Raw genomic sequence first — 24,895 nt, 5'->3', positions numbered from 1 at the left:
AATTTGCTGCCCACTTCACCTGCGGAGCGGTGTGTAGACATTATTTACATTGAAAAGAGCTTGTGTTTCTTTTCTAGCAATCAGTGACCCTCTTGGGCATCTACAGAGTTACCGGAAATGAAATATAACTCCAAATTTCTGAAGAGTGTTTTTAAACAAACTTATCTGTATGTTTAGAAAAGCCTAGCGTTTGCTGCACACAGAGCCTATTGGCTATTTATATCTGCTGATAGTGAGAGCACAGTTATACAGAGATGAAAACTACTGATAACATACTTCTGCAGCTTAGAGAGGATCCACAATACGGTGTAGAATATGCAGCACTGCCCCGGTTGGTGGTGGGGAGCCCCAAACTAGTGAAACCTCAAGCTGAGCGTCTGGCTGGGGTTCAACAGAGCTGCGTGAACAGCACGGGTTGGGGGAAGTTCAAAGTCAAGGCGACTCCTCTGGTCTTAACTTCCTAGGTCTTCCTAGGTCTGGGTGCCTTTGTGTATATACCGATCTTCGTACCTTTCCCCGCCCCCAACCCCAGCAAACGTGTGCAGTCAGCTCGAAAGGCACCGCTCGTGTGCTGACGTGCAAAACCAAGTCAGAACCCTGCGCCTGGCGCTCCCCTCTAAGTTTCTGGCTCCTCCAAGTCTAAATATTGACACTGCTCCTCGGTTGAGATGTTTGATACTGCTGAGGGTAGAAACGGCAGAGCGACAGTAGGATCGGGTGGTCCATTTTTACATAGCTGGGCCTTCCTTCCACTTCGTCTTCTGTAGTAGGGGTTGGATTCCCTGTCTGCATATCCCCACCCCCCGTTTTTCTCCCCGAAAGCTGAGCGCGCAGAGACAAGGTAAGGTGTTTTGCCAGCCCCTCATGGCAGCTCCTACTGTTGTCACAGCAACTCACAACAGACTCCATGGACACCGGCTGGTGGTGGGGAGCGCCGAACTCTGGGCTGACCGGTCAGGGGGGTGCAAGAGCCCAAGGGGCTCGGGTATCCCCCTCTGCAGTCCCACCACCGTCCTTCCAAGGAAAAGAGCCCTCTGGTCTGCGCGGCACCCCGCCCCGCCCGCCTGCAAAGGGTGCCTGTTGTGCATTTTCTCAGCTCCAAGTTAGGGGTGCGGCTGGACGGGCGCTCCTAGGAATCTCTTCTGCTTGCCTCTGATGGCGGGGCTCCCGGCCTCGCGAGACAGGCGAGGGCGGCTCCCAGAGCAGCTCGGTCCCACGACTCTCGCTCGGGACGCTGCCCGCCGCGTGGCGCGCGGCCCGGGGCTCCCACAGGCCACCCGCCGGGGCCGGGGCGGGTGGAGCGAGGCTCCGCGGCGGCCGCTCGGAGAAGTTTCACAGCATAGCGCACTCACGACACAGAACCTACCCTGAAGCCGAGCGAGACGCCAGCTCTCTCCGCCTTCAAGGGCTGGGGGAGCGGGGGGCGGGGGGGGCGCTGGCCCCCGCCACTCAGCAGCAGCCACGACTGCGCGCGGTCGCGGGTGTGCGGGGCCCCTGCGCGCGGCGCGCCGCCCGCCGCCCAACTTTGCACAAAGGCAGCATGGCACTGCCTCGCCTCCCGGGCTCGCCCGGCGCCGCGGCCGCTCTTCCCGGTGCCGGGCCGGAGGGGCTCGCCCCTTTCCGCCGCCGCCCCCCAGCCCTCCCCTTTTCCTCCCGCCCCCACCCGGCTCTCAGGCTGGCTGGCCGGCCGGGCGGAACAGAGCGCTCGGCACCCAGCTCCGCCGCCTTGGCGGCCGCCGCTCGCTCCGTGACGTTAGCAGCCTTCGCGGCTATTTATAGCCACACGGTTGGATTTCATTCATGAAACCGGGGCCTGGTGTGTCTGTGCGCTGGGGCGCGGGTTGCAAAGGTGCCTCCGCTTGACGCGGACCCGGGGGGGGCCCGGCCTCGGAGGCAGACGGCCCGGGGCTGACGTGCGCAGTACCTGGCAGACCCCAGCCCCACTCGCTAGCGGCCGGGCGGGGAGGGGCAGGACGACCAGGCCCCCCCCGCCCCCACCTCCACCCCACCCCGTCCTCTGTCCCCAGCACTCCACCCATTCCCGTACAACTGCTGGCCCTTTGTCCCAGGCTCCGGAAAAGTAAGTTGGGCCACTAACCGGCTGGGCGGCATGGTTTTCTTCCCCCAAGGAGCTGACCGGCCGCGGACTCCGAGGGAGGACATGGGCTTTTGTTTCAAAACCGAGCCCAGCTGCTGACTAAGGGCTGCGTTAGCCCAGCCTGCTCCTCCCCTGGGCGCTGCACGTGTTGGCCGGCTCCCCCCTCTGGGTTACCTTCCTCTGTGACTTGGCTCGTGGGGGTCCCCGCAGGGGGCGGTAAGGTCACACGGGCTGCCCCCCGAGTAAGTAGGCGATTTACAACCGCCTACAAATGGCTGAGTGAGGAAGTGAAATTGATTCTGGCCGCTCGTGGGTTGTCAAAATTCTTGGATGCCCACGACAGTCCATCCTTCCTCGTGAACTCTTTCTTACTCTTCCAGGCTGACTTTGAGCTTTGAGGACAGGACCAGGGGCAGTTTTCATGCACGCACGTAAAAGGTACTTATTTAGTGTCGATATACAGTGTGTCAGGTACCCTGTCAAGCTCTAAGGAGGTGACAGCGAACACAACCAACCTGGTGCCGGCCCTCAACGTGCTTTCAGTCAGCCTATTAAAATTACTGTGTTTTAAACCTCCTTATTCCCAGCTTATAAACAGGCAATTAGGAGATAAAGGTATTGATGTGTTCAGCTACCTTAAGGGGCTTGTTCCTTTGATAAACCTTCAACGAGAAGGCTGTCTGTGTACTAAGGGCTGGGGATACAAAGATGGCAACAATGTCCTCGAGGAGTTCTCAGCTAATGGGTTCCTGAAGGTTTGCAGGGCTGGGAAAGAGGGACCCACATTCTATTGCAAAGGCTGTCTCTTTGTGTTATCCCTCAAGAAACAGAACATTAGAAAAAAATTATACATGCGAACATACCCCTCTCTCCCTCAGTTTCTTCCAAGAAACCATCTTCAGATTTCCAGATGGAATACTTGCTCTCCCTTCGTAGGCTCCCCAGATGAGTTTTACTACATTGGATATTCCTACTCTTCCTCACTAGGTTATATTCCCTTTGGGGACCAAGTCTTGCCTGGTGCTCTCTGAATTTCCCAGAGACCCCAGAATATAGTGATATTCAGTGTTTTTACAAGGAAGGTTATTAAGGGCAACCTGCTTTGTTTAAGCCATCCTCACTGAACTGTCTGTTGGGAATGGAATTATTAGTCCCTAATCTTTGATACCCAGAGAAGAGGATAATGAAAAGTCAAGTATGGGCGTCTATTCTAAGAACTTCAGCACAGATACATGAGGGGGTGATCATTTACTTGGCACAAAACAGACTTTGCTTAGTCTATGTAAAAGTGACTCCATTTTGAAAGGTTTAATCAATATATTATACTTTTTTTTCAGGAACACATTTCTTTCTTGAGAAAAGTTAATTAACCCTGTTCACTCCTAGCAATCAGTTCGCTTTATTGCAAGCCATTTCTCTTCAAACTGTCCAGAGGGGCTAAAAAATAGTGTAAAACCTCAAAAGAAATAGGAATCAACTGTATTATGGCCTTCACATGTGGCAGGCAACGGGTTAGGCTAGGAGATTCCAAACACAGTGTCTCAAGCCTCACAGCAGCGGATGAGGTAGATGCCATTGTTAACATAACCATTTTATAGATGAGGAAACTGAGGCACACAGAGGCAGTTTCCTGAGATTCTGACAGCTGCATTTGCACCTGGGTCAGCCTGTGCTAAGGCCTTATTTTACCACTAATTGGCTTTTTGACATCCTGCCTCTTCTCAATTTCTTTCATTTCCCCAGTTATAAATTAAAAAGAATTAAATGGCTTGTTTAAGCAGCAGGTAGGTGGTAGGACCAGAAGGACACCTATACAAAGACCCCAGTTGGTAGGCAACTGTTCAGACGTTGCCCTCCACCCCTAGGGGGCACTGAGGCTCAGATAGGCCTTCCAAAGGATGCTTCTTCTCCAGGGGGCAAAGAATTAACCATCATTATGGAATTACCCAGTTGGATGCCTACATCTGAGGGAAAATGACCGGAAGAATGTCCAGGAAAATAAATTGGTGTAAACAATAATTCAGGTGCGGCAGAGGAAAGGGCATGATTTAAGGAAGTCCTTCCCAACCAGGGCAGTGATTTGAGAAAGAGGTTGCCACAGTGGTGCTATGTAGCCCCCAAATTTTACACATGAAACTCAGGATTCTAAAAAAGTTGGACAAAATGAGTACAGACTATATTTTGCCAACAGGAAAGGAAAAGAACAACAGCAAATAATCCTCTGAAGCACTGCCATGAATCTTGTTATTGCCCTGTTCTTGTTATTACCACAAAATAATCCACATGTGTATACTAAAATTGTGGCTTGCTAATAAAATCAATACCATTCACTTTTAATAAATATAAAAATTGGTGGGACTTCCCTGGTGGTGCAGCCATTAAGAATGCGCCTGCCAGTGCAGGGGACACGGATTTGAGCCCTGGACCAGGAAGATCCCACATGCCGCGGAGCAGCTAAGCCCGTGTGCCACAACTACAGAGCCTGCGCTCTAGAGCCCGCGAGCCACAACTACTGAGCCCACGTGCTGCAACTACTGAAGCCTGTGCACCACAACTACTGACCCCGTGTGCTGCAACTACTGAAGCCACACACCTAGAGCCCGCGCTCCACAATAAGAGAAGCCACCACAATGAGAAGCCTGCGCATCACAACGAAGAGTAGCTCCCGCTCGCCGTGACTAGAGAAAGCCCAAGCGCAGCAACAAAGACCCAGTGCAGCCAAAAATAAAAGAAAAATTTGGTACTTAAGCTTAATTAAACCAACACTGTGTATTTAAACACTCAGGATTATACTGCACAAAAGTGGTGTAAAGACTTTTGACTACCTTTTATGGTAATTATTTACCGAAGTCACAGGATTAAAAAAAAAATCTCACAATCAAGATACAGAAGTTTCATCATCATAAAAGAACTCCTTCATGCTAAGTCTTGGTATTTGCATCCCCCCACCAACCATTAATCTCTTCTCCATCTCTAGAATTTTGACATTTTGAGGCTTACTTTAATAAGAGCATACAGTATGTAACGTTTTGAGATTGAATGAAAGATTTGTTTTACTAGGCAGAATGCTCTTGAGGTTCATCCAGGGTGTTGCATATATCAGTAGCTCATTTCTTTTTATTGCTAAGTAAACTATTAGATGGATATACCAGAATTTGTTCATCCATTTTCCCATTGAGGAACTTTTGAGTGGCTTCCAGTATTTTGCCATTAAGAATAATACTTCTGTAAACATTGCATTGTAGGTATTTGTGTGAACTTAAGTTTTTTATTTCTTTGGGATGAATGCCCAAGAATGCCATTGCTGGGTCATATGCTAAGAAACTGTCAAACTATGTTCCAGAGTGGCTGTACCATTTTACATTCCCACCAGAAATGTATGAGAAATCTAGTTTCTCCAAGATCTCACCAGTATTTGGTATTATCAGTATTAAAAAATATTTGTTTTCAATTGTACAGTAGCTTTGTCATTGTGGTTTTAATCTGGATTTCCCTAATGACTAATGATGTTGAACATCTCATGTCCCATGTCTCTTTTTGCTGAAATATCTGTTCATCTCTTTGGCCTACTTTGTAATTGGATTTTTTTAACTACTGAGTTTTGAGATTTTTTTTTTCCTTCAAAAATATATCCTGGAGCAGAAGCAAGAAGAACTACAATCCTGCAGCCTGTGGAACAAAAACCACATTCAAAGACAGATAGACAAGATGAAAAGGCAGAGGGCTATATGCCAGATGAAGGAACAAGATAAAACCCCAGAAAAACAACTAACTGAAGTAGGCAACCTTCCAGAAAAAGAATTCAGAATAATGACAGTGAAGATGATCCAGGACCTTGGAAAAAGAATGGAGGCAAAGATGAAGAAGATGCAAGAAATGTTTAACAAACGTCAAGAAGAATTAAAGAACAAACAAACAGAGATAAACAATACAGTAACCGAGATGAAAAATACGCTAGAAAATACGCTAGCAGAATAACTGAGGCAGAAGAACAGATAACTGACCTGGAAGACAGAATGGTGGAATTCACTGCTGCGGAACAGAATAAAGAAAAAAGAATGAAAAGAAATGAAGACAGCCTAAGAGACCTGTGAGACAACATTAAACGCAACAACATTCGCATTATAGGGGTCCCAGAAGGAGAAGAAAGAGAGAGAAAGGACCCGAGAAAATATTTGAAGAGATTATAGTCGAAAACTTCCCTAACATGGGAAACGAAATAGCCACCCAAGTCCAGGAAGTGCAGAGAGTCCCATACAGGATAAACCCGGGGGAAACACACCGAGACACATAGTAATCAGATTGGCAAAAATTAAAGACAAAGAAAAATTATGGAAAGCAGCAATGGAAAAATGACAAATAACATACAAGGGAACTCCCATAAGGTTAACAGCTGATTTCTCAGCAGAAACTCTACAAGCCAGAAGGGAGTGGCATGATATATTTAAAGTGATGAAAGGGAAGAACCTACAACCAAGATTACTCTACCCGGCAAGGATCTTATTCAGATTCGATGGAGAAATCAAAAGCTTTACAGACAAGCAAAAGCTAAGAGAATTCAGCACCACCAAACCAGCTCTACAACAAATGCTAAAGGAACTTCTCTAAGTGGGAAATACAAGAGAAGAAAAGCACCTAGAAAAACAAACCCTAAACAATTAAGAAAATGGTAATAGAAACATACATATCGATAATTACCTTAAACGTGAATGGATTAAATGCGCCAACCAAAAGACACAGGCTTGCTGAATGGATACAAAAGCAAGACCCATATATATGCTGTCTACAAGAGACCCACTTCAGACCTAGGGACACATACAGACTGAAAGTGAGGGTATGGAAAAAGATATTCCATGCAAATGGAAATCCAAAGAAGGCTGGAGTGGCAATACTCATATCAGATAAAATAGACTTTAAAATAAAGAATGTTACAAGAGACAAGGAAGGACACTACGTAATGATCAAGGGATCAATCCAAGAAGAAGATATAACAATTATAAATATATATGCACCCAACATAGGAGCACCTCAATACATAAGGAAATGGCTAACAGCTCTAAAAGAGGAAATTGACAATAACACAATAATAATGGGGGACTTGAACACCTCACTTACCCCAATGGACAGATCATCCAAACAGAAAATTAATAAGGAAACACAAGCTTTAAATGACACAATAGACCAGATAGATTTCATTGATATTTATAGGACATTCCATACAAAAACAGCAGATTACACTTTCTTCTCAAGTGTGCACAGAACATTCTCCAGGATAGATCACATCCTGGGTCACAAATCAAGCCTCAGTAAATTTAAGAAAATTGAAATCATATCAAGCATCTTTTCTGACCACAATGCTATGAGATTAGAAATCAATTACAGGGAACAAAACGTAAAATACACAAACAAATGGAGGCTAAACAAAACGTTACTAAATAAGCAAGAGATCACTGAAGAAATCAAAGAGGAAATCAAAAAATACCTAGAGACAAATGACAATGAAAACACGATGATCCAAAACCTGTGGGATGCAGCAAAAGCAGTTCTAAGAGGGAAGTTGATAGCTATACAAGCCTACCTCAGGAAACAAGAAAAATCTCAAATAAACCATCTAACGTTACACCTAAAGGAACTAGAGCAGAAGAACAAACAAAACCCAAAGTTAGCAGAAGGAAAGAAATCATAAAGATCAGAGCAGAAATAAATGAAATAGAAACAAAGAAAACAATAGCAAAGATCAATAAAACTAAAAGCTGGTTCTTTGAGAAGATAAACAATTTGATAAACCATTAGCCACACTCATCAAGAAAAAGAGGGAGAGGACTCAAATCACTAAAATTAGAAATGAAAAAGGAGAAGTTACAACAGACACCGCGGAAATACACAGCAACCTAAGAGGCTACTACAAGCAACTCTATGCCAATAAAATGGACAACCTGGAAGAAATGGACAAATTCTTAGAAAGGTATAAACTTCCAAGACTGAACCAGGAAGAAATAGAAAATATGAACAGACCAGTCACAAGGAATGTAATTGAAACTGTGATTAAAATTCTTCCAACAAACAAAAGTCCAGGACCAGACGGCTTTACAGGTGAATTCTATCAAACATTTAGAGAAGAGCTAACACCCATCCTTCTCAAACTCTTCCAAAAAATTACAGAGGAAGGAACATTCTCAAACTCATTCTACAAGGCCACCATCACCCTGATACCAAAACCAGACAAAGATACTACAAAAAAGAAAATTACAGACCAATATCACTGATGAAGATAGATGCAAAAATTCTCAACAAAATACTAGCAAACAGAATCCAACAACACATTAAAAGGATCATACACCATGATCAAGTGGGATTTATCCCAGGGATGCAAGGATTCTTCAATATACGCAAATCAATCAAAGTGATACACCATATTAACAAATTGAAGAATAAAAACCATATGATCATCTCAATAGATGCAGAAAAAGCTTTTGACAAAATTCAACACCCTTTATGATAAAAGCTCTCCAGAAAGTGGGCATAGACGGAACCTACTTCAACATAATAAAGGCCATTTACGACAGACCCACAGCAAACATCATTCTCAATGGTGAAAAACTGAAATCATTTCCTCTAAGATCAGGAACAAGACAAGGATATCCACTCTCACCACTATTATTCAAAATAGTTTTGGAAGTCCTAGCCACGGCAATCAGAGAAGAAAAAGAAATCAAAGAAGTTTACTTCTTCTTTTCTTGGAAAAGAAGAAGTAAACTGTCACTGTTTGCAGATGACATGATACTATACATAGAGAATCCTAAAGATGCCACCAGAAAACTACTAGAGCTAATCAATTAATTTGTTAAAGTTGCAGGATACAAAATTAATGTACTGAAATCCCTTGCATTCCTATACACTAATGATGAAAAATCTGAAAGAGAAATTAAGGAACCACTCCCATTTACCATTGCAACAAAAAGAATAAAATACCTAGGAATAAACCTACCTAGGGAGACAAAAGACCTGTATGCAGAAAATATAAGACACTGATGAAAGAAATTAAAGATGATACCAACATATGGAGAGATATACCATGTTCTTGAATTAGAAGAATCAATATTATGAAAATGACTATAGTACCCTAAGCAATCTACAGATTCAGTGCAATCCCTATCAAATTGCCAATGGCATTTTTTACAGAACTAGAAGAAAAAGTTTTAAAATTTGTATGGAGACACAAAAGACCCGGAATAGCCAAAGCAATCTTGAGAAAGAAAAACGGAGCTGGAGGAATCAGACTCCCTGACTTCAGCCTATACTACAAAGCTACAGTAATCAAGACAATATGGTACTGGCACAAAAACAGAAATATAGATCAATGGAACAGGATAGAAAGCCCAGAGATAAACCCATGCCCCTATGGTCAACTAATCCATGACAAAGGAGGCAAGGATATATAATGGAGAAAAGACAGTCTCTTCAATAAGTGGTGCTGGGAAAACTGGACAGCTACATGTAAAAGAATGAAATTAGAACACTCCCTAACACCATACACAAAAATAAACTCAAAATGGATTAGAGACCTAAACGTAAGACCGGGCACTATAAAACTCTTAGAGGAAAACATAGGAAGAACACACTTTGACATAAACCACAGCAAGATATTTTTTGATCCACCTCCTAGAGTAATGGAAATAAAAACAAAAATAAACAAATGGGGGCTTCCCTGGTGGCGCAGTGGTTGAGAATCTGCCTGCCAATGCAGGGGACACGGGTTCGAGCCCTGGTCTGGGAAGATCCCACATGTCACGGAGCAACTGGGCCCGTGGGCCACAACTACTGAGCCTGCACGTCTGGAGCCTGTGCTCTGCAACAGGAGAGGCCGCGATAGTGAGAGGCCCGCGCACCGTGATGAAGAGTGGCCCCTGCTTACCACAACTGGAGAAAGCCCTCGCACAGAAACGAAGACCCAACACAGCCATAAATAAATAAATAATTTTTAAAAAATAAATAAAAACAAATGGAACCTGATGAAACTTCAAAGCTTTTGCACAGCAAAGGAAACCATAAACAAGATGAAAAGACAACCCTTAGAATGGGAGAAATTATTTGTAAATGATACATATAATGTATATATATATTATATATAATATATATATTATATATATAAATAGCTATATATATAAATATATATAAATACCAAAATATATAAATAACTCATGCAGCTCAATATCAAAAAAACAAACAACCCAATCCAAAAATGGGCAGAAGACCTAAATAGACATTTCTCCAAAGAAGACATACAGATGGCCAAGAATCACATCACTAATTATTAGAGAAATGCAAATCAAAACTACAATGAGGTATCACCTCACACCAGTTAGAATGGGCATCATCAGAAAATCTACAAACAACAAATGCTGGAGAGGGTGTGGAGAAAAGGGAACCCTCTTGCACTGTTGGTGGGAATGTAAATTGATACAGCCACTATGGAGAACAGTATGGAGGTTCCTTAAAGAACTAAAAATAGAATTACCATATGACCCAGCAGTCCCACTACTGGGCATATACCCAGAGAAAACCATAATTCAAAAAGACACATGCACCCCAATGTTCATTGCAGCACTATTAACAATAGCCGCGTCATGGAAGCAACCTAAATGCTCATCGACAGATAAATGGATAAAGATGAAGTGGAACATATATACAGTCGAATATTACTCAGCCATCAAACGGAAAGAAATTAGGTCATTTGTAGAGACGTGGATGGATCTAGAGACTGTCATACAGAGGGAAGTAAGTCAGAAAGAGAAAAACAAATATCGTAGATAAACGTATATATGTGGAACCTAGAAAATGGTACAGAGGAACCAGTTTGCCTAGCAGAAATTGAGACACAGAAGTAGAGAATAAACATATGGGGGAAAGTGGCAGGGGGTGGCGGTGGTGGTGTGCTGAATTGGGCGATTGGGATTGACATGTATACACTGATGTGTATAAAATGGGTGACTAATAGGAACAAATAAATAAAAATAAACATAAAAAAATATTCTGGGATCACAGAATTTGCAGATGCAAATTAAATGCTACCTTAAGATTACTCCGTTTTCAGTTCAGTCACTATCGTTCAACACTTCTATTGCCATCCGTTTTATAGAGAATATTCTCAGGTGTTTACAGTAAGTATTCTCAAGTATTTACAAAAAACTCCTATAGAGAGGGTCTTTCAGGATTATTTAATTAACTTGGTTTTCAGCTGTCGGTAACCAACACGCAGAGCCCGCCCCACACGTGGCCGCAGCGCAAGTCGTGGACGTCTTGTCTCCGCGCAGTCGCAGACGCCTCTTCCGGCGGTGTGTGTGCGTGCTCGACGCAGCTACGCCTGCAGCAGAAGCCTGAGTGAGGCCGGCTTTGCTTCGTCTCTCTCCTTGTCCTTGGATGCCCGGTAGGATGCTGTACTTGGCTGTTGAGAGGATGTTATCCTGGGTGGCGGGTTCCAGGTGTTACGGAGACAAGCACTACCAGCGTTTGAAGACATGTCCCTGTTTTAAGGAGAGCTGTGTTTGGTAGAACAATGTTGAAAAACAGCTATTGGAGCAGATTCCTGGTGTTAATGTGGAACAGCCGACAACTCTGCGGTACTCTAAAGAGATGGTGGCTGGAGACCTAGTGAGTGGCATGCTGTCTCATGTATTCGGGTGTTCTGGCTTTTGAAGAAATGCTTCTGGACCAGAGAACAGAGTGAGGCCCGTGGGCACCGGACTTCAGCGTTGGCTGAGGGGCGACTTCCTCGTCCCGTACAAATCGTCTTGTTCGCTGGCTGCCCAGGAGGACCGGGGCTCTGGCTCCCACCAGCAGGCAGTGGCGTCTGTCTGGACCTAGCTGGCAGGAGGGACTGTATGCGGCTCCAGCGAACGGTGGCAATAAGGTAAGACAGCCCCTGTTCGGGGCTCTAGATTAATGCAAAGTATTGCGGGATCTAAAAGAAAATGACCTGATCCTCCCGGGCCCTCTGTTTCTCCTGAAACTCTTTCTTGTATTCAGGACCTTTAGTACTTCTGCCGGAGTAGGTGCTTCTCCCAGATGTCAGACTGCTCTGGGGCCTGTCGAGCATTGTGTCTGGGGCCCCCTCGCCAGCTCTCATGTCATTGATAGCCACATGGAATTACGTACCATCACGAACCCTTTCTGTCCCAAATACCACAGGCAGGCTTTGGCCAAATTGCTTTCACGTGGGTAGAGTGAAGACCCTTTAGCCCCAGGAGCCCAGCTGTGTGGGGTTTTGACTACTTGGGAATTTATCTCAGCTGTTACTCAAACCAGCCCTTGTGGTCCCTGAAGTTCCTATTTTCTGGGGAAATCCAAGCTAGTCTTGGCTGTGGAAATCAACTGAAGGAGACTGTCCTTTACCTAAAAGCTACAAGTGTAAATTAACTAGTCCTTCAGTCTTGGCATTTCCTTGGTTACCCATTTAAAGACAGAAGCGTTAAATACAGTCAGTGTGCTTTTCAGTTGTCAGTTCTATGAAGGTGAAAATGCTTTTTACATTGGCGTTCGTGTATTACTGGGCACCAGTGTATATAGGCCATGTGTTGGAAATAGACAAAAAGGTATCCTTTGATTATAGCATGTTAAATGTATTTGTGCATGTTTGCATAAAATCCTTTCTGTATGCATCCCTTCATTAGGTTTTCTGTTACGGTGGGGCAAGTTTGGTAAAAATGTGGTTTTGCGGGCTGGGCAATTCTAACTACGTTCATCTTCCTGTCAGAATCTCTCTTACTAAGGTGGTGTTCCGCTGGTCTAGCTCAGCATGTGTTAAGAGGAGGTAGCTAACAGCTTTTATGGGCCTCTGGCTGGCTTTGTTTAGCATGGCGTTGCTGATCGTAACCCTGGTATGTCACACCTCTAGAAAAGAAAAACACAGTAGCCTAATGCACATTATCTTTGCTTTTAAAAAAAAAAGTAAAAATAGGGCTCTGTACTGGGAAAGAAGTCTGCATTTGAAAGGGACATTTGTTCAAAATCAGCTATGTTCCTAATATTACAAAAGGTGTTATATTAAGCTTCAACTTTACCTAATTACAAATAAATGACAAGGTTTATGTGTCATAGCATGTTTAAGGCTATCTTGCCCGACCAACTGTTTCATACAAAAAATACAAAACTGTATTTCTCTTCATGACATAAGTTAAAAAACAAAAAAAACCCCGAAAAACCCCAAACGGAGACACATTAAAGGGGGCATAGAGTAGTGGAAAGAGTAGGAAAATGGAATTGTGTTTTGGCCATCCCACTAACTAGTCATGTAATTCTGTGCTAGTTCCTTCATCCATTGCATTTCAAATTTCCATATATGAGATGAAGATGAGAATAATAACTTTCTAAAAAGTTGTTAAGACTAAATGAAATAATGAAAATGTCTTGTAAAATGTGAAACTGTATACACACTGTAAGTGTAAAATGACTCATCCTGAAGCCATTTAAAAATCTTGTACAGCACAGTGTATCCTTGGATTTCGGAGTAGCAAAGATCAGTCTTATAGGAACTGTATCATTCCCACAACTCAGCCCCAAATGCTGACTGCAAGTATTATACAGAATAGCCTACACCAAATTCTATCCATAAGGTAGAAGGTTTAGTTTTTGAGATTTGAGGTTTTTGCTGTGCCGGTGACTTGTAATTGCTGCATTTCCCTAGAAGTGAGCTAAACTACATGCGGAAACTAGAAAAATAAATCGACTACACACACACACACACACACACACACACACACAGTTCATGTCAGAAAACTAATTCCACCTATATTCATATCACATTTTTCTTCTTACCAAGCATCTCTAATATACATGTCACTTAATCTTCATGACAACCTTGAGAATTATTATCTCAAAATTCGAGAGATGGGGAAATGAAGTTTACTAGAGGGTAAGTGACTTGCTGTGTGTTAGCAGACGGGGAACCTGAATTCTATCTAACCCGGAATTCTAACCCAGATCTTCTGACCACATGAAAGTAAATATTCTGAAGTAATTGAGTGCATAGTACACTAATTTATGTATAGATACCACATTAAAAGAAATATAAATTTTTTTAGAAACACCAATGACCTGGAAGGAGACCTACCAGTCAGTCCCCAGAAAAAAGCTGAATTGTGAGGCTTTTTCTGAATTGTCATCACTTCTGCTTTCATCATGGTTCCTTGTCTAAAAGCGCTGAGGATCTGACTCCTTGCTCTGGAGTCAAGACCATGTCTCGTGCACACAACTGCAATCGCTCCTTAGCTCTGTAAATATTATATTTATCTTAATATTTCACAGGACCTCTGATTTACTACTTGGTAAACTTCCCGCTTCATGAACAAGTAGTTAACTGAATCACATGTGAGTGATATAAGCAGTTAAACACGTCGTGATCAACATTGCAGGAGTCTAGTCCTTTAGCTTGTAAACATAAGCCGATAACTCCTGGGGCCAGGGACAAAATCTCACTTCCCATCACAGATCCACTTCAGAGGAGCCTGGAGTTTTGGTGAAAGTGTCGTGTCTCTGTGGGCGAGAAAGCCCAGAGTAACTGGTTTATAATAAAGGTGAATGATAAAACTTTCACAAGTTTCCTTAGTTATAATTTCTTCTAGTTACTCATATATACAAGGCCACCTATGTGACTTAAGACAGAGCTGCAGTTTTAATGGAAAATTATCCTTTATGGCTTTATTTGTTCCACTGTAACCACTGCCAACATTACATTGATCATCCATGAAAGGGCACTTTGAGATCATGCAAATATTCTGCAAAGAGTAAAGTATAATAAACAGGTAAGGTACTAGTGTGCATGAATAATAGTAATAAACACCGTGATCACTACCTGACTTTCTTTTTGAGATATAATTATTTTAATTTATTTTAATTGAAGTGCAGTTAAATTACAGTGTTGTATTAATTATTGCTGTACAGCAAAGTAAATCAGTTATACATATATATATATTCTTTTTCATATTCTTTTCCATTATGGTTTATCACAGGATAATGAATATAGTTCCCTGTGCTATACAGTTGGACCTTGTTGTTTAGCCATCCTATATATAATAGTTAGCATCTGCTAATCCCAAACTCCCAATCCATCCCTCCCCCACCTCTCTCCCCCTTGGCAACCCCCAGACTATGTCTATTCTCTGTGTCCCTGATTCTACTTCTGTTTCATAGATAGGTTCATTTGTGTCATATTTTAGATTTCACATATGAGTGATATCATATGGTATGTGTCTTTCTCTTTCTGACTTACTTCACTTAGTATGATAAACTCTAGTTGAATCCATGACCACCTGACTTTTTAAAAAAATTTAATTATTTATGGCTGTATTGCATCTTCTTTGCTGCACGTGCGCTTTCTCTAGCTGCAGCGGGCGGGAGCTACTCTTTGTTGTGGTGCACAGGCTTCTCATTGCAGTAGCTTCTCTTGTTGCAGAGCACGGGCTCTAGGCGCACAGGCTTCAGTAGTTGTGGCATGTGGACTCAGTAGCTGTGGCTTGTGGGCTCTAGAGTGCATGCTCATTAGTTGTGGCGCACGGGCTTAGCTGCTCCGAGGCATGTGGGATCTTCCCGGACCAGGGCTCGAACCCATGTCCCCTACATTGGCAGGCGGATTCTTAACCACTGCGCCACCAGGGAAGCCCCCACCTGACTTTTTAATCTGTAATTATACTAGTTAATATTTAGGTAGCATCCACTATGTGTTGGGCGTGGTGCAGCATGTTTTCGATACCTCAGTCCAAATAATACCTCTTTTTAATAGTAAAGATATACCATCTGTGCATGTAAATAGTTCTTCCGCTTTCTATGGAAAGGAACCCATCACAACAGTTGTTCTTATAAGCATGACTTTCGTACTGTTTGATTATTGCTGGCCTTGATGTTTCTTCCCAGTAACACGTTTGAGGTGGCGAATGGATGGGAAAAAAGTGTGCATATCCTGAACGATAGTTTACGAATAGAAACACATAGGCACCCAGAAGATACCTGGAATTCTCTTTAAATTTGTACTCTTGCATACTATACAGAAATGGGGGACTGGGATACTGGGACATACTCATGTGCCTTATGAATGATAAAAATTTAAGGTATGTTCAGTATAATTTAAGCTTTAAATGTATTTTAATGTATTCAATTTTATTGTGATTTTATCAATTAAAATGGTAAACTTAGCTAACTCTATTATTCAGAACATTTATTAACCCGTTCGTCACCTTTTTTTTTAATTGGTATTTTCTGGCTCTACGAAATACAGTGTACAACAATGAAGACAGCCCGGTTGGGGGTTCAGACCATTGGCTGGAGAGTTAGGTAACGAGAACTCAAGACTGGCCGTTATCAACTCCTTGTGGGAGAATTTCCTTGGGCAAGTTAAGTCACTTCTCTCAGGGCCCAATTTCCTCATCTCTAAAATGAAAGTGCTCAGACTGGAGTACCAGAGTTCATGGCAGTCCAGAGTGAATACACTTTTCATGTTGAAATTATGATAAAGAGACCAAAGACTTAGTGATCTCAAAAAGCGCTTCACACTTTTGTTATTGTGAAAGATTCAAAAAACATATTCAACAAACATTGAATGAATTCTTCCCATGTACTTGTTACTAAATTAAGCTGACAGTTTCATTAATTACTGATGGCTCTCATTCGGCTTGGAGTCAGGGTTGCTAGATAAAAATGCAGGACCCCCAATTACATTCAGCTGTCCCATGCAATGTTTGGGACATACATTAAAAAAGTTATTCATTGTTTTTCTGAAATTCGGATCTAACTGGGGATCCTGTATTTTCATTTGCTAAATCTGGCGATTTAGTGGGTCAGAAAGGGTGAGGAGAGGGGAGCAAAACTGAATTGAAGGGAAGTAGACCGAAGAACTTTTGGAATTATCTAGTGGTGAATTTACTAATAAACAGAAGGAGATGAAATGGTCAAGTAGCATTTCCCAAAGTTGATTGTTGGACCAGCACTGGGTGAAACTCTGTTAATGAAGGGGAAAAGTCCTTCTTTATAAACGGTAGTGTCAGTTGGAGAAATACTTTACATTTTATCCTCCTCTTAAGCAAAGTTATTTTTCTTACTGCAAGACTTCTCAGGGCATTTATCGGTGAAAGTTAATTTCTCAGTGGGAAGTAGTCTGTGTTGAGCTGCCCGTGCTTATTTGACCAGGATCCCTTCTTTGTGGTCTTAGAATACCTATCAACAATCCACAGTGTTCCTCAAACACACTTTGTGAACATCAGCGTTAAGAATACCACAGCAGTGTACCGCGCGGATCAGTCGTTCTAAACGGCACGGAGGCTCCTCCCTGATTGGGTGGACGTGCGGGTCATTGTGGTTAGTTATTCAAGGAGTAACTGTCCTGGGTTACTCCAAACCACAGATAACTGCCAGCCATCATTACACAGCACAAATATATTCATCTAAAATGCCAGTTCAGTGCATACCAGCAATGCTGATTATAAAACACTGTAAGTAGTTAAGGTAGCATGGTAGCAGCAGACCCAGTATTGGAAAGCATTCTCAGTCTAAATTTGTCCTCTGTAACCTGTTAATGATAGATACTCAAAAGGGTCCAGCGTTTGATTGCAAAGGAAACAAAAACCCATGTGTACACCAAGCTTGTTTGTTGTTTGAAAAAAGAATGTCCCTACTTTGAAAATTAATATGTACTATCATGGTAGATGAGGTATCTTTTGTTTAAACATGTTATTAAATTCATAACCATGTTTAGCCATTAACTTTTATCAGTGAACACACTGAAAGACTGTCATGTGGACCTCATCTGTTAATAGGCTGGTAATCCTCTTCGGAGTGACTACAGCTGTTCGCAAACAATTTGCTGCAGTGGCTTAACTGCCGCTAAGCCTTAGAAGTCAGTTCACCTTACGTCCTTCTCCCATCCTCAAAACCAACCTGAATCAGATGCTAGTTGCTAATGAGAATGCTACAGAGCAAGTCCACAGAATAAGTAAGGGGGTGGAGCCCGAGGTTTTAGGATAATCACAAACTTAGTAAATCTATTTCTGAAAAACAAAGTATTCTGAACAGTTTGTCCACTGGTAATAATAATAACAACAACAACATGTACTGAATGTTTACTCTGTGCCTGACACACTCTGTTCAGTGCTTTGCAAGCTTTATCAGATCCTGTAAACCTCATGGCAGCCCTCTGAGGTACTAGTCTCCTCTCCACTGAACAGATGAGAAAGCTGAGGTATAGAGCGCTAAGTCATTTGTGCGAGATCATATCCCTAGAAAGGGCAGTTCAAGGATTAAAATTCTAAGTCTAAATTCAAACCCAAATTCATAACCACTGTACAATACCTCTGCAAAGTGGAAGGACTTACTGTGAGCAGACATCACTTGTGAGTGTATTTTCTCTGCCAGGACAGACACAGACCCCCACCGTTAATCGGATTACAAAGTCAGTAATTGGGTTCTCAGAACATGTGGTTAAAAGACTGAGTACAGGGCACGAGAAGGCTAATGCCAAATTTAGGGAGGTGGGAAAGTCAAGCACCTCTGAATGAGGAAATCACAGGGAACTTGATACCATTTTTATAAGCATACAGTCGAAGGCTGGAAACACTGAATTTTGAGCACAGTGTGTTGTAAAGAACACTAATGTGATTGTAAATTTTCTGAAGACTTGTCCAGTATAAAATTGCTAAACTCTCATTTCCTTTAGAAATCAACATTTCTGAGCTGGTCTCTTGCAAAAGAAACCCAAAAGGTTTTAGTTCTTAAAGGGTTTGGGACCTTGATATTGCACAGGTCGGAGGAGCTAAGTTTTTTCTTTTTATTTGATGAGTAAGCATAACTGGATCTATAAGGCAAAACTTGGAATTAAACGATATGAACTTCTAAATTTTTTTTCAGAAACTCTCAGAAAATATCAACCATCAACAGAGAGGAAAGAGTAGGAGTTTGAAGTAAAAATGACTTCAGTTTTACAGTTTATATGGTGATGTCCTCATTGTGGTAGCATGTTACTTTGGTGGTCCCCAGTGGACCCCGCCTCTCAGTATTCCACGAGGGGGGTCCCTCGTGGAAGACTGGCCCTTGGATCTGCGTCAGCCAGTAAAGTGTGGTTGAATTTCTGGGCCTAAGCCTTAAGAAGGCCTGGCAGCTTCTGCTTGCAGACTTCGTAGGAAACTACTTACAATGTAAGAAGTTGGACTGCGCTGGGACTGCCGTTCTGCAAAAGCGTAGCCTAGCCACGTGGAGAGGCCCCGTGTATCCATAAATAGGCAGGCCCTAGAAGACAACCTCAGCTGAGCTCCCAGCTGACAACCAGCACCAACTTGCCAGCCAGCTGAATGAGACTGTCTTGGAAGCGGCTCCTCCGGCCCCAGCTGAGTCACCCCAAAACGATGCCATGCGGAGCAGGTTCCCCTACAGGGTCCCACCTAAGCTGCAGAATGGGGAGCAAATAAGTGAAACAGTTGTTGTGTTATGCCTCCAACTTTTGAGTTAATTTTTTATTTTTTTGTCTGCGCTGCACGGCATGTGGGACCTTAGCTCCCTGATCAGGGATTCAACCCGGGCCCCCTGCCGTGGAAGCACAGAGTCTTAACCACTGCACCGCCAGGGAAGTCCCTTGAGTTAATTTTTAATGCAACGGTACATAGACATAATTATACCAGATCTTTTCCCCTCCTCCCAAAATTGTTTTGGAGGAGACATTCATCTGTTTGTTTATTGGTTTTATAAAGTGGTAACAACTTCACCATATTATACTCTTTTCCTTCCCCCAGCTTTGTATTGGAGGAAGCATTCATTCTTTCAGTGTTTCCAAGTCCTCCTGTTGCGTGCTGTTGGGCCCTAGATACCCAAAGATGAGAAGGAGACTCAGAAAATCATTTAGCCTAACAGAGGAGACAGAAACATTCACACACAGCATCTGTTTTGTGTGCTAGAACACTGTGTGCCTAGTGCAATGGCAGCACGGAGAAGGGATCAACTCATGTGCCAGTGGCTGGGCTGGGGGGGGGGGTGGTGTCAGCATCTTCCAGGAAATGTCCTAGAAGGAACAGCGTTTGTGTTAAGCCTTGAAAGATGAAAGGAATTCTCCCAGGTGGAGAAAGAGTCGTATGGGGGTCATTCTGTGCCAGAGGAAGAGCAGTAGCAAAGTTCTGAGAGTGTGAAATAATGTGATGGTTAGAGCAAGTGAAGCCTTCTGCGGCCCTAGTGTAAGGTGCAGGAACAGTGGTTACCCAGCTGTCCAAGCAGACAGAAGCCTTGAAGGCCATTCTCATCAATTTGGCTTGAGGACAAGGTAAAGCCTTGTGAATGATTTTTTTAAATTGCACTTAAATGAAGTGTAATTTACACACAGTAAAATGTCTAACATCTTAAGTTCAATGACTTTTAATGTATGCAAATACCTATGTGACCACCACTCGGACTAAGGTGAGGCCAGTGTAATATGAGAAACCCTGACAAGGACGTCAGGAGCATAGAGCCATATGTCCCGAACAAAATATTAGAAAATGCAGCAACTGAATAAAGGTTGATACATCAAGACCAAGTGATCAAGAATGCAAGGTTGGTTTACTATTAAGGAAATCAATCATGTAAATCACCACATTAGTAGAATAGAAAACCACATGATCTCGCTAGATGCAGATGAAACAACTGATAAAATTCAACATTCATTCATGATACAAATTTTCATCCGAGTTATTGAATGCAAGGAAAAGCCATGGCTACATCTGTGCTGTTCAGAGTAGAAGGCTCTTTATGAAGCAGTCACCGTTCTTGGTCCTTGAACAGGGAGCCACAGTATGACGTTCCCTGGGAAAAGTTTCCAGGGGTGTGGGAGCAAGCAAAATCCACAGATACCCAACTCTACCGTTGGAGGAACTATGCCGAGTGTTGACACCAGGTGAGCAATAAATGAACTCCAGACCTCTTTAAGAGCTATGCAGGCCAGGAAGGACTCAGACAGAGTCCATTAAACATGGGGTTGCTCTACGCATCACAGGCAGCCGTGCTAATGGATATTGCTTACGTGTCTCTGAGCCTGGCTGCTCTGTGCTGAAATAGAAATGAAACAAATTAGAAGTTGAGTAGCTCAGGTCTTTAGTGATGGCTCATGGCAATAAAGGTAACCGACGGAAGCCTGAATCCTAGTTTTGTATGCCACTCTCCAGCTGTGTGCCCTTTGGAAAGACAGGTTACCCCCCGGGTTGGTTGCTGGATCTGTGAAATAAGGGGGTTAGATTAGATGGGCCTTGGTATGAGTCACATCTGGATTTCAGTCCTGGCTCTGTCCTTTACCATCTATGTGACTGGTGCCTTAGTTTCTACATCTGTATAATGGACAGAAACCGCAATGTGTTCCTCTGAAGATTAAGTGAGATCACGTAAGCAGAGCACTCAACACATTCACTGCACATATTGAACACTAAATAAAGGTAGATGTTGTTAATGTTCTTAAGAATTAGCTATGAGGGTCTAAAATGCCATAATGATAAATAGTAGACTGGAAATACTAATTTTCTCTGACATGGAGATTGGTAAGTGTTGTGGAAAGCTTTGAAATTCTGCATGTCCCGCCTATCACAGGTGGTACCGTAAGAAGCTTGAATAATTTTAGCAGGAAGGAAAACAGAAGGGTAGATATTCTTTCATGATTTAATCTTGGTAATGTACCAGTGACTTCATTACTATGTGCAAAGAAACTGTGATGACATTTCCTATACTCTGATAAGTACTAAGTGAAAAATCTAATTAAATGATGCATCCATAGAATTTCCATAGAATGTAATTAATGAGACAGCCAGAACCCCTATTGATTACACTGGTGAATTTAATCAAATAGTATGTTTATCTAAGTAACCCAACAAGAGTCTGACGTCCACAGTCAGGCATGTGGTTTTGCCAGTTGTAAATAAGCTCCCCACAGGAACAAAGTACCCCCTTAGAGAATGGGAAATTTAATGATCTGTGTTTGCAACATAGCACGTTGTATCAAATAAATGACTGCTTTTTCCGAAAGTCATATTCATAGTATCTGAGTTTGAACTATTCAGTTGGGCCAGATATTTAAACTGGAAATATTCATGAGAGAGTTGTAAATGATATTACTTTTGGACCATGTCCCCACCATCCATCCGACACGTTCTTACTTACGGGCAATCGCAGCCCAAGTCATGAAGCACTTGTAATGGCTACAGTGGGACTGCGTTTTCTGTGGGCTTCTGGGTAGTCCTGGAAGCTTACCTAACCCCCGTCCCCCGACTGGCCTGCTGCATTGCTTACCACCTTTAATACCCTTGAACTTGTTATTACGGCTTCAGGAAGATGCTGTCCCCATCACGGCCACAGTGGTGAGAGCAGGCTTGTGGAGTCTTTTTCAAACTTCTTTCTACAGCTCTTCCGTATCTTTCGTGACTTGGGGTTGGGTTTGTGGGTAGGGGAGGGTCACTAACTCTGTTCTGTACTCAGAGTCAAGTGTGCTTTACTCAGACCCTCCTTTTCTTCTAACCCTTCAGCGAACCACAGGAACGGGAGGGGTGGCTGTCACTTTAAGAGGGCTAGGCTTCCGGGATTACTTCACTTGGTCCTCTGTTGATGTTTGGGAGGCGCCGTGCCTTGCAAGTTACACCTTAAACAGAGGGCCCACCCCAACATCATTTGGAACGTGTAGAAAACCTCGGATTCAATGCAAATGTACAACCTCGAGGCAGAAGTCAGCACAGAACCACCGACAGTTTTAGAATAGAACAGCTAGGGGAGTGTGAAAGCCCGGTCTAGAATAATAGCCGCCCTGGAAAGAAAGTGCTTTTCTGGCAAGCAGTGTGGCTTCGGAGCTGGACTCACCTGGCGTGTCCCTGGCTCCACGGCTCACTAGCTGTGTGATTCTCGATGCGTTTAGACTTGCTGGGGCTCTGCTTCCTCCTCTCTAAAAGGGAGACCTGTGCTTTGAGTGTGCTGCCCGCCACATGATAATAGCACTACGTTACGTCAGCTAGAAGTAGGCTGCCTTGTATGATAAAATGAATGCAATGATTGTAAATACTGACTCACTAGAATGTCACTTAGATCTAGACTCAAAGTGGGGAGACCTTGCCCAAGAATGAGCTCAGCCATTTCCTAGCTATGTGACCTTGGGAAAGTCCCCCAAGTTCTCTGGAATGGATCTAACTACACCCACCTAGGATCAGCGTGAAGTTTAAATGAGTTGCCATGTGTGGAAGTGCTTTTAATAAAGCTATAAAGTTAAACTTTAAAAAAAGCTATAAAAGTAAGATGGGGGGCTTCCCTGGTGGCGCACTGGTTGAGAATCTGCCTGCTGATGCGGGGGACACGGGTTCGTGCCCCGGTCCAGGAGGATCCCACATGCCGCGGAGCGGCTGGGCTCGTGAGCCATGGCCGCTGAGCCTGCGCGTCCGGAGCCTGTGCTCCGCAACGGGAGAAGCCACAACAGTGAGAGGCCCGCGTACCAAAAAAAAAAAGGTTATTCTATTAATATCTTATTGCAGTGCAATTAAATGTAGTGATTATTTATAATATTTTTTAAAGGAACTGGTCATTTTTCTGCACCTGAGATCCAGTGGTAGGAGTGTTATGAGCAGAAACTTTCAAAATGAGCCACATGGTAGAAAATGGCTGCGGATGAATTATTTGCAGTTAGTGATCTGTAGTTTTTGTTGGAACCAAATTAAAATCATCTGGCTATCTCTGACCTCCCATATAACCCTTCTGAACAGGAAAAGAGACACTTTTCTACAACAGATAATACATCAAAATACACACAATGGTTTTATTTTCCTTTTTTTTTTTTTTTGCGGTACACGCGCCTCTCATTGTTGGGGCCTCTCCCGTTGCAGAGCACAGGCTCTGGACGCTCAAGCTCAGCGGCCATGGCTCATGGGCCCAGCCGCTCCGCGGCACGTGGGATCTTCCCGGACCGGGGCACGAACCCGTGTCCCCTGCATCGGCAGGTGGACTCGCAACCACTGCGCCACCAGGGAAGCCCCTATTTTCCTTTTAAATATAGCACTCAGAATTGGTGGTGGAGAGAGAAATGATTAATGTCTAAGAGTAGCCATTTTATAGGCCCATCTCAAACTACAAATGCAAAATAGTCAGGAGGGCAAATTAGCTCTTATACCTGCTCTTTCTACAATATTTTTTTTTTTTTTTTTTTACCTTTTAGGGGAAATTTCCACATCTTCAGGAAGAAGCAAATTATATAGTGTTTTTTTTCCCCCTCATAAAATGTCTAGAGTAAATGTTCAAGTCTTTCTCAAACAGTCCTCATTTTCTGTTTTCTTCTAAAGAAGTTTCACACTTGACAAGTACTTAGACACTCACCCGTCCTTTGATGAAGATTTAAGGTTATTTACTGCAGCCCTGGAAATAAAATTTGGCTTAGTCAATTTTGGCCAAATAGAAATAATTTAAAAAATGCTATGGTTTCTTGTCCACTTGTAACAATTTTGTCCCCTTGCTGGGTTGGTCCTGGATTCCTAAACATAACCTGTACATAACTGACAGCGCTATGATTCTGCTACTTGCCCTCTTCAAAGCAATATCACTTAAGCTATCCACAGGTTTCAATGTACTTAAACAAATACGTCATTCCTAATCTAGAGTTGGACCATCATAAATGGTTAGTTAGACCGTCTGCTATATCGTTAGGACTGGAAGTCCATTTTCTAATGTCTCAAAGCCTTCGATTGTAGTGCAGACCATGGATTCAGATGTGATGGCAGAAGTCCCCCAGGAAGTATTGCAAATATGTGTAACTTCCAGCCAAAGCAGTCTGCATAAACA

General features: G+C 43.1%; 1 protein-coding gene across 8 annotated transcripts in view; it reads right to left on the bottom strand.

Annotated features, from left to right (window-relative positions):
* Positions 1-23,062, bottom strand: part of RHOBTB1 (Rho related BTB domain containing 1) — a 92,142-nt gene extending 69,080 nt beyond the window's left edge. For 3 of the 8 annotated variants that reach the window (XM_067710868.1, XM_067710864.1, XM_067710869.1), the window contains exon 1: positions 2,099-2,346. The gene's annotated coding sequence lies outside the window, so the exon portion shown is untranslated. Of the gene's footprint in view, positions 1-276; positions 1,147-1,366; positions 1,627-2,098; positions 2,349-22,936 lie in introns of those variants that run through there. The other 5 variants (XM_067710865.1, XM_067710871.1, XM_067710870.1 and 2 more) reach the window with 4 other exon arrangements.
* Between the last annotated feature and the right edge of the window lie 1,833 nt (positions 23,063-24,895).

Source organism: Pseudorca crassidens, chromosome 16 (assembly GCF_039906515.1).
Source record: "Pseudorca crassidens isolate mPseCra1 chromosome 16, mPseCra1.hap1, whole genome shotgun sequence".
NCBI lineage: Eukaryota > Metazoa > Chordata > Mammalia > Artiodactyla > Delphinidae > Pseudorca > Pseudorca crassidens.
The sequence above is the reverse complement of the archived record's forward strand: the minus strand, read 5'-3'. Positions and strand labels throughout refer to the sequence as shown.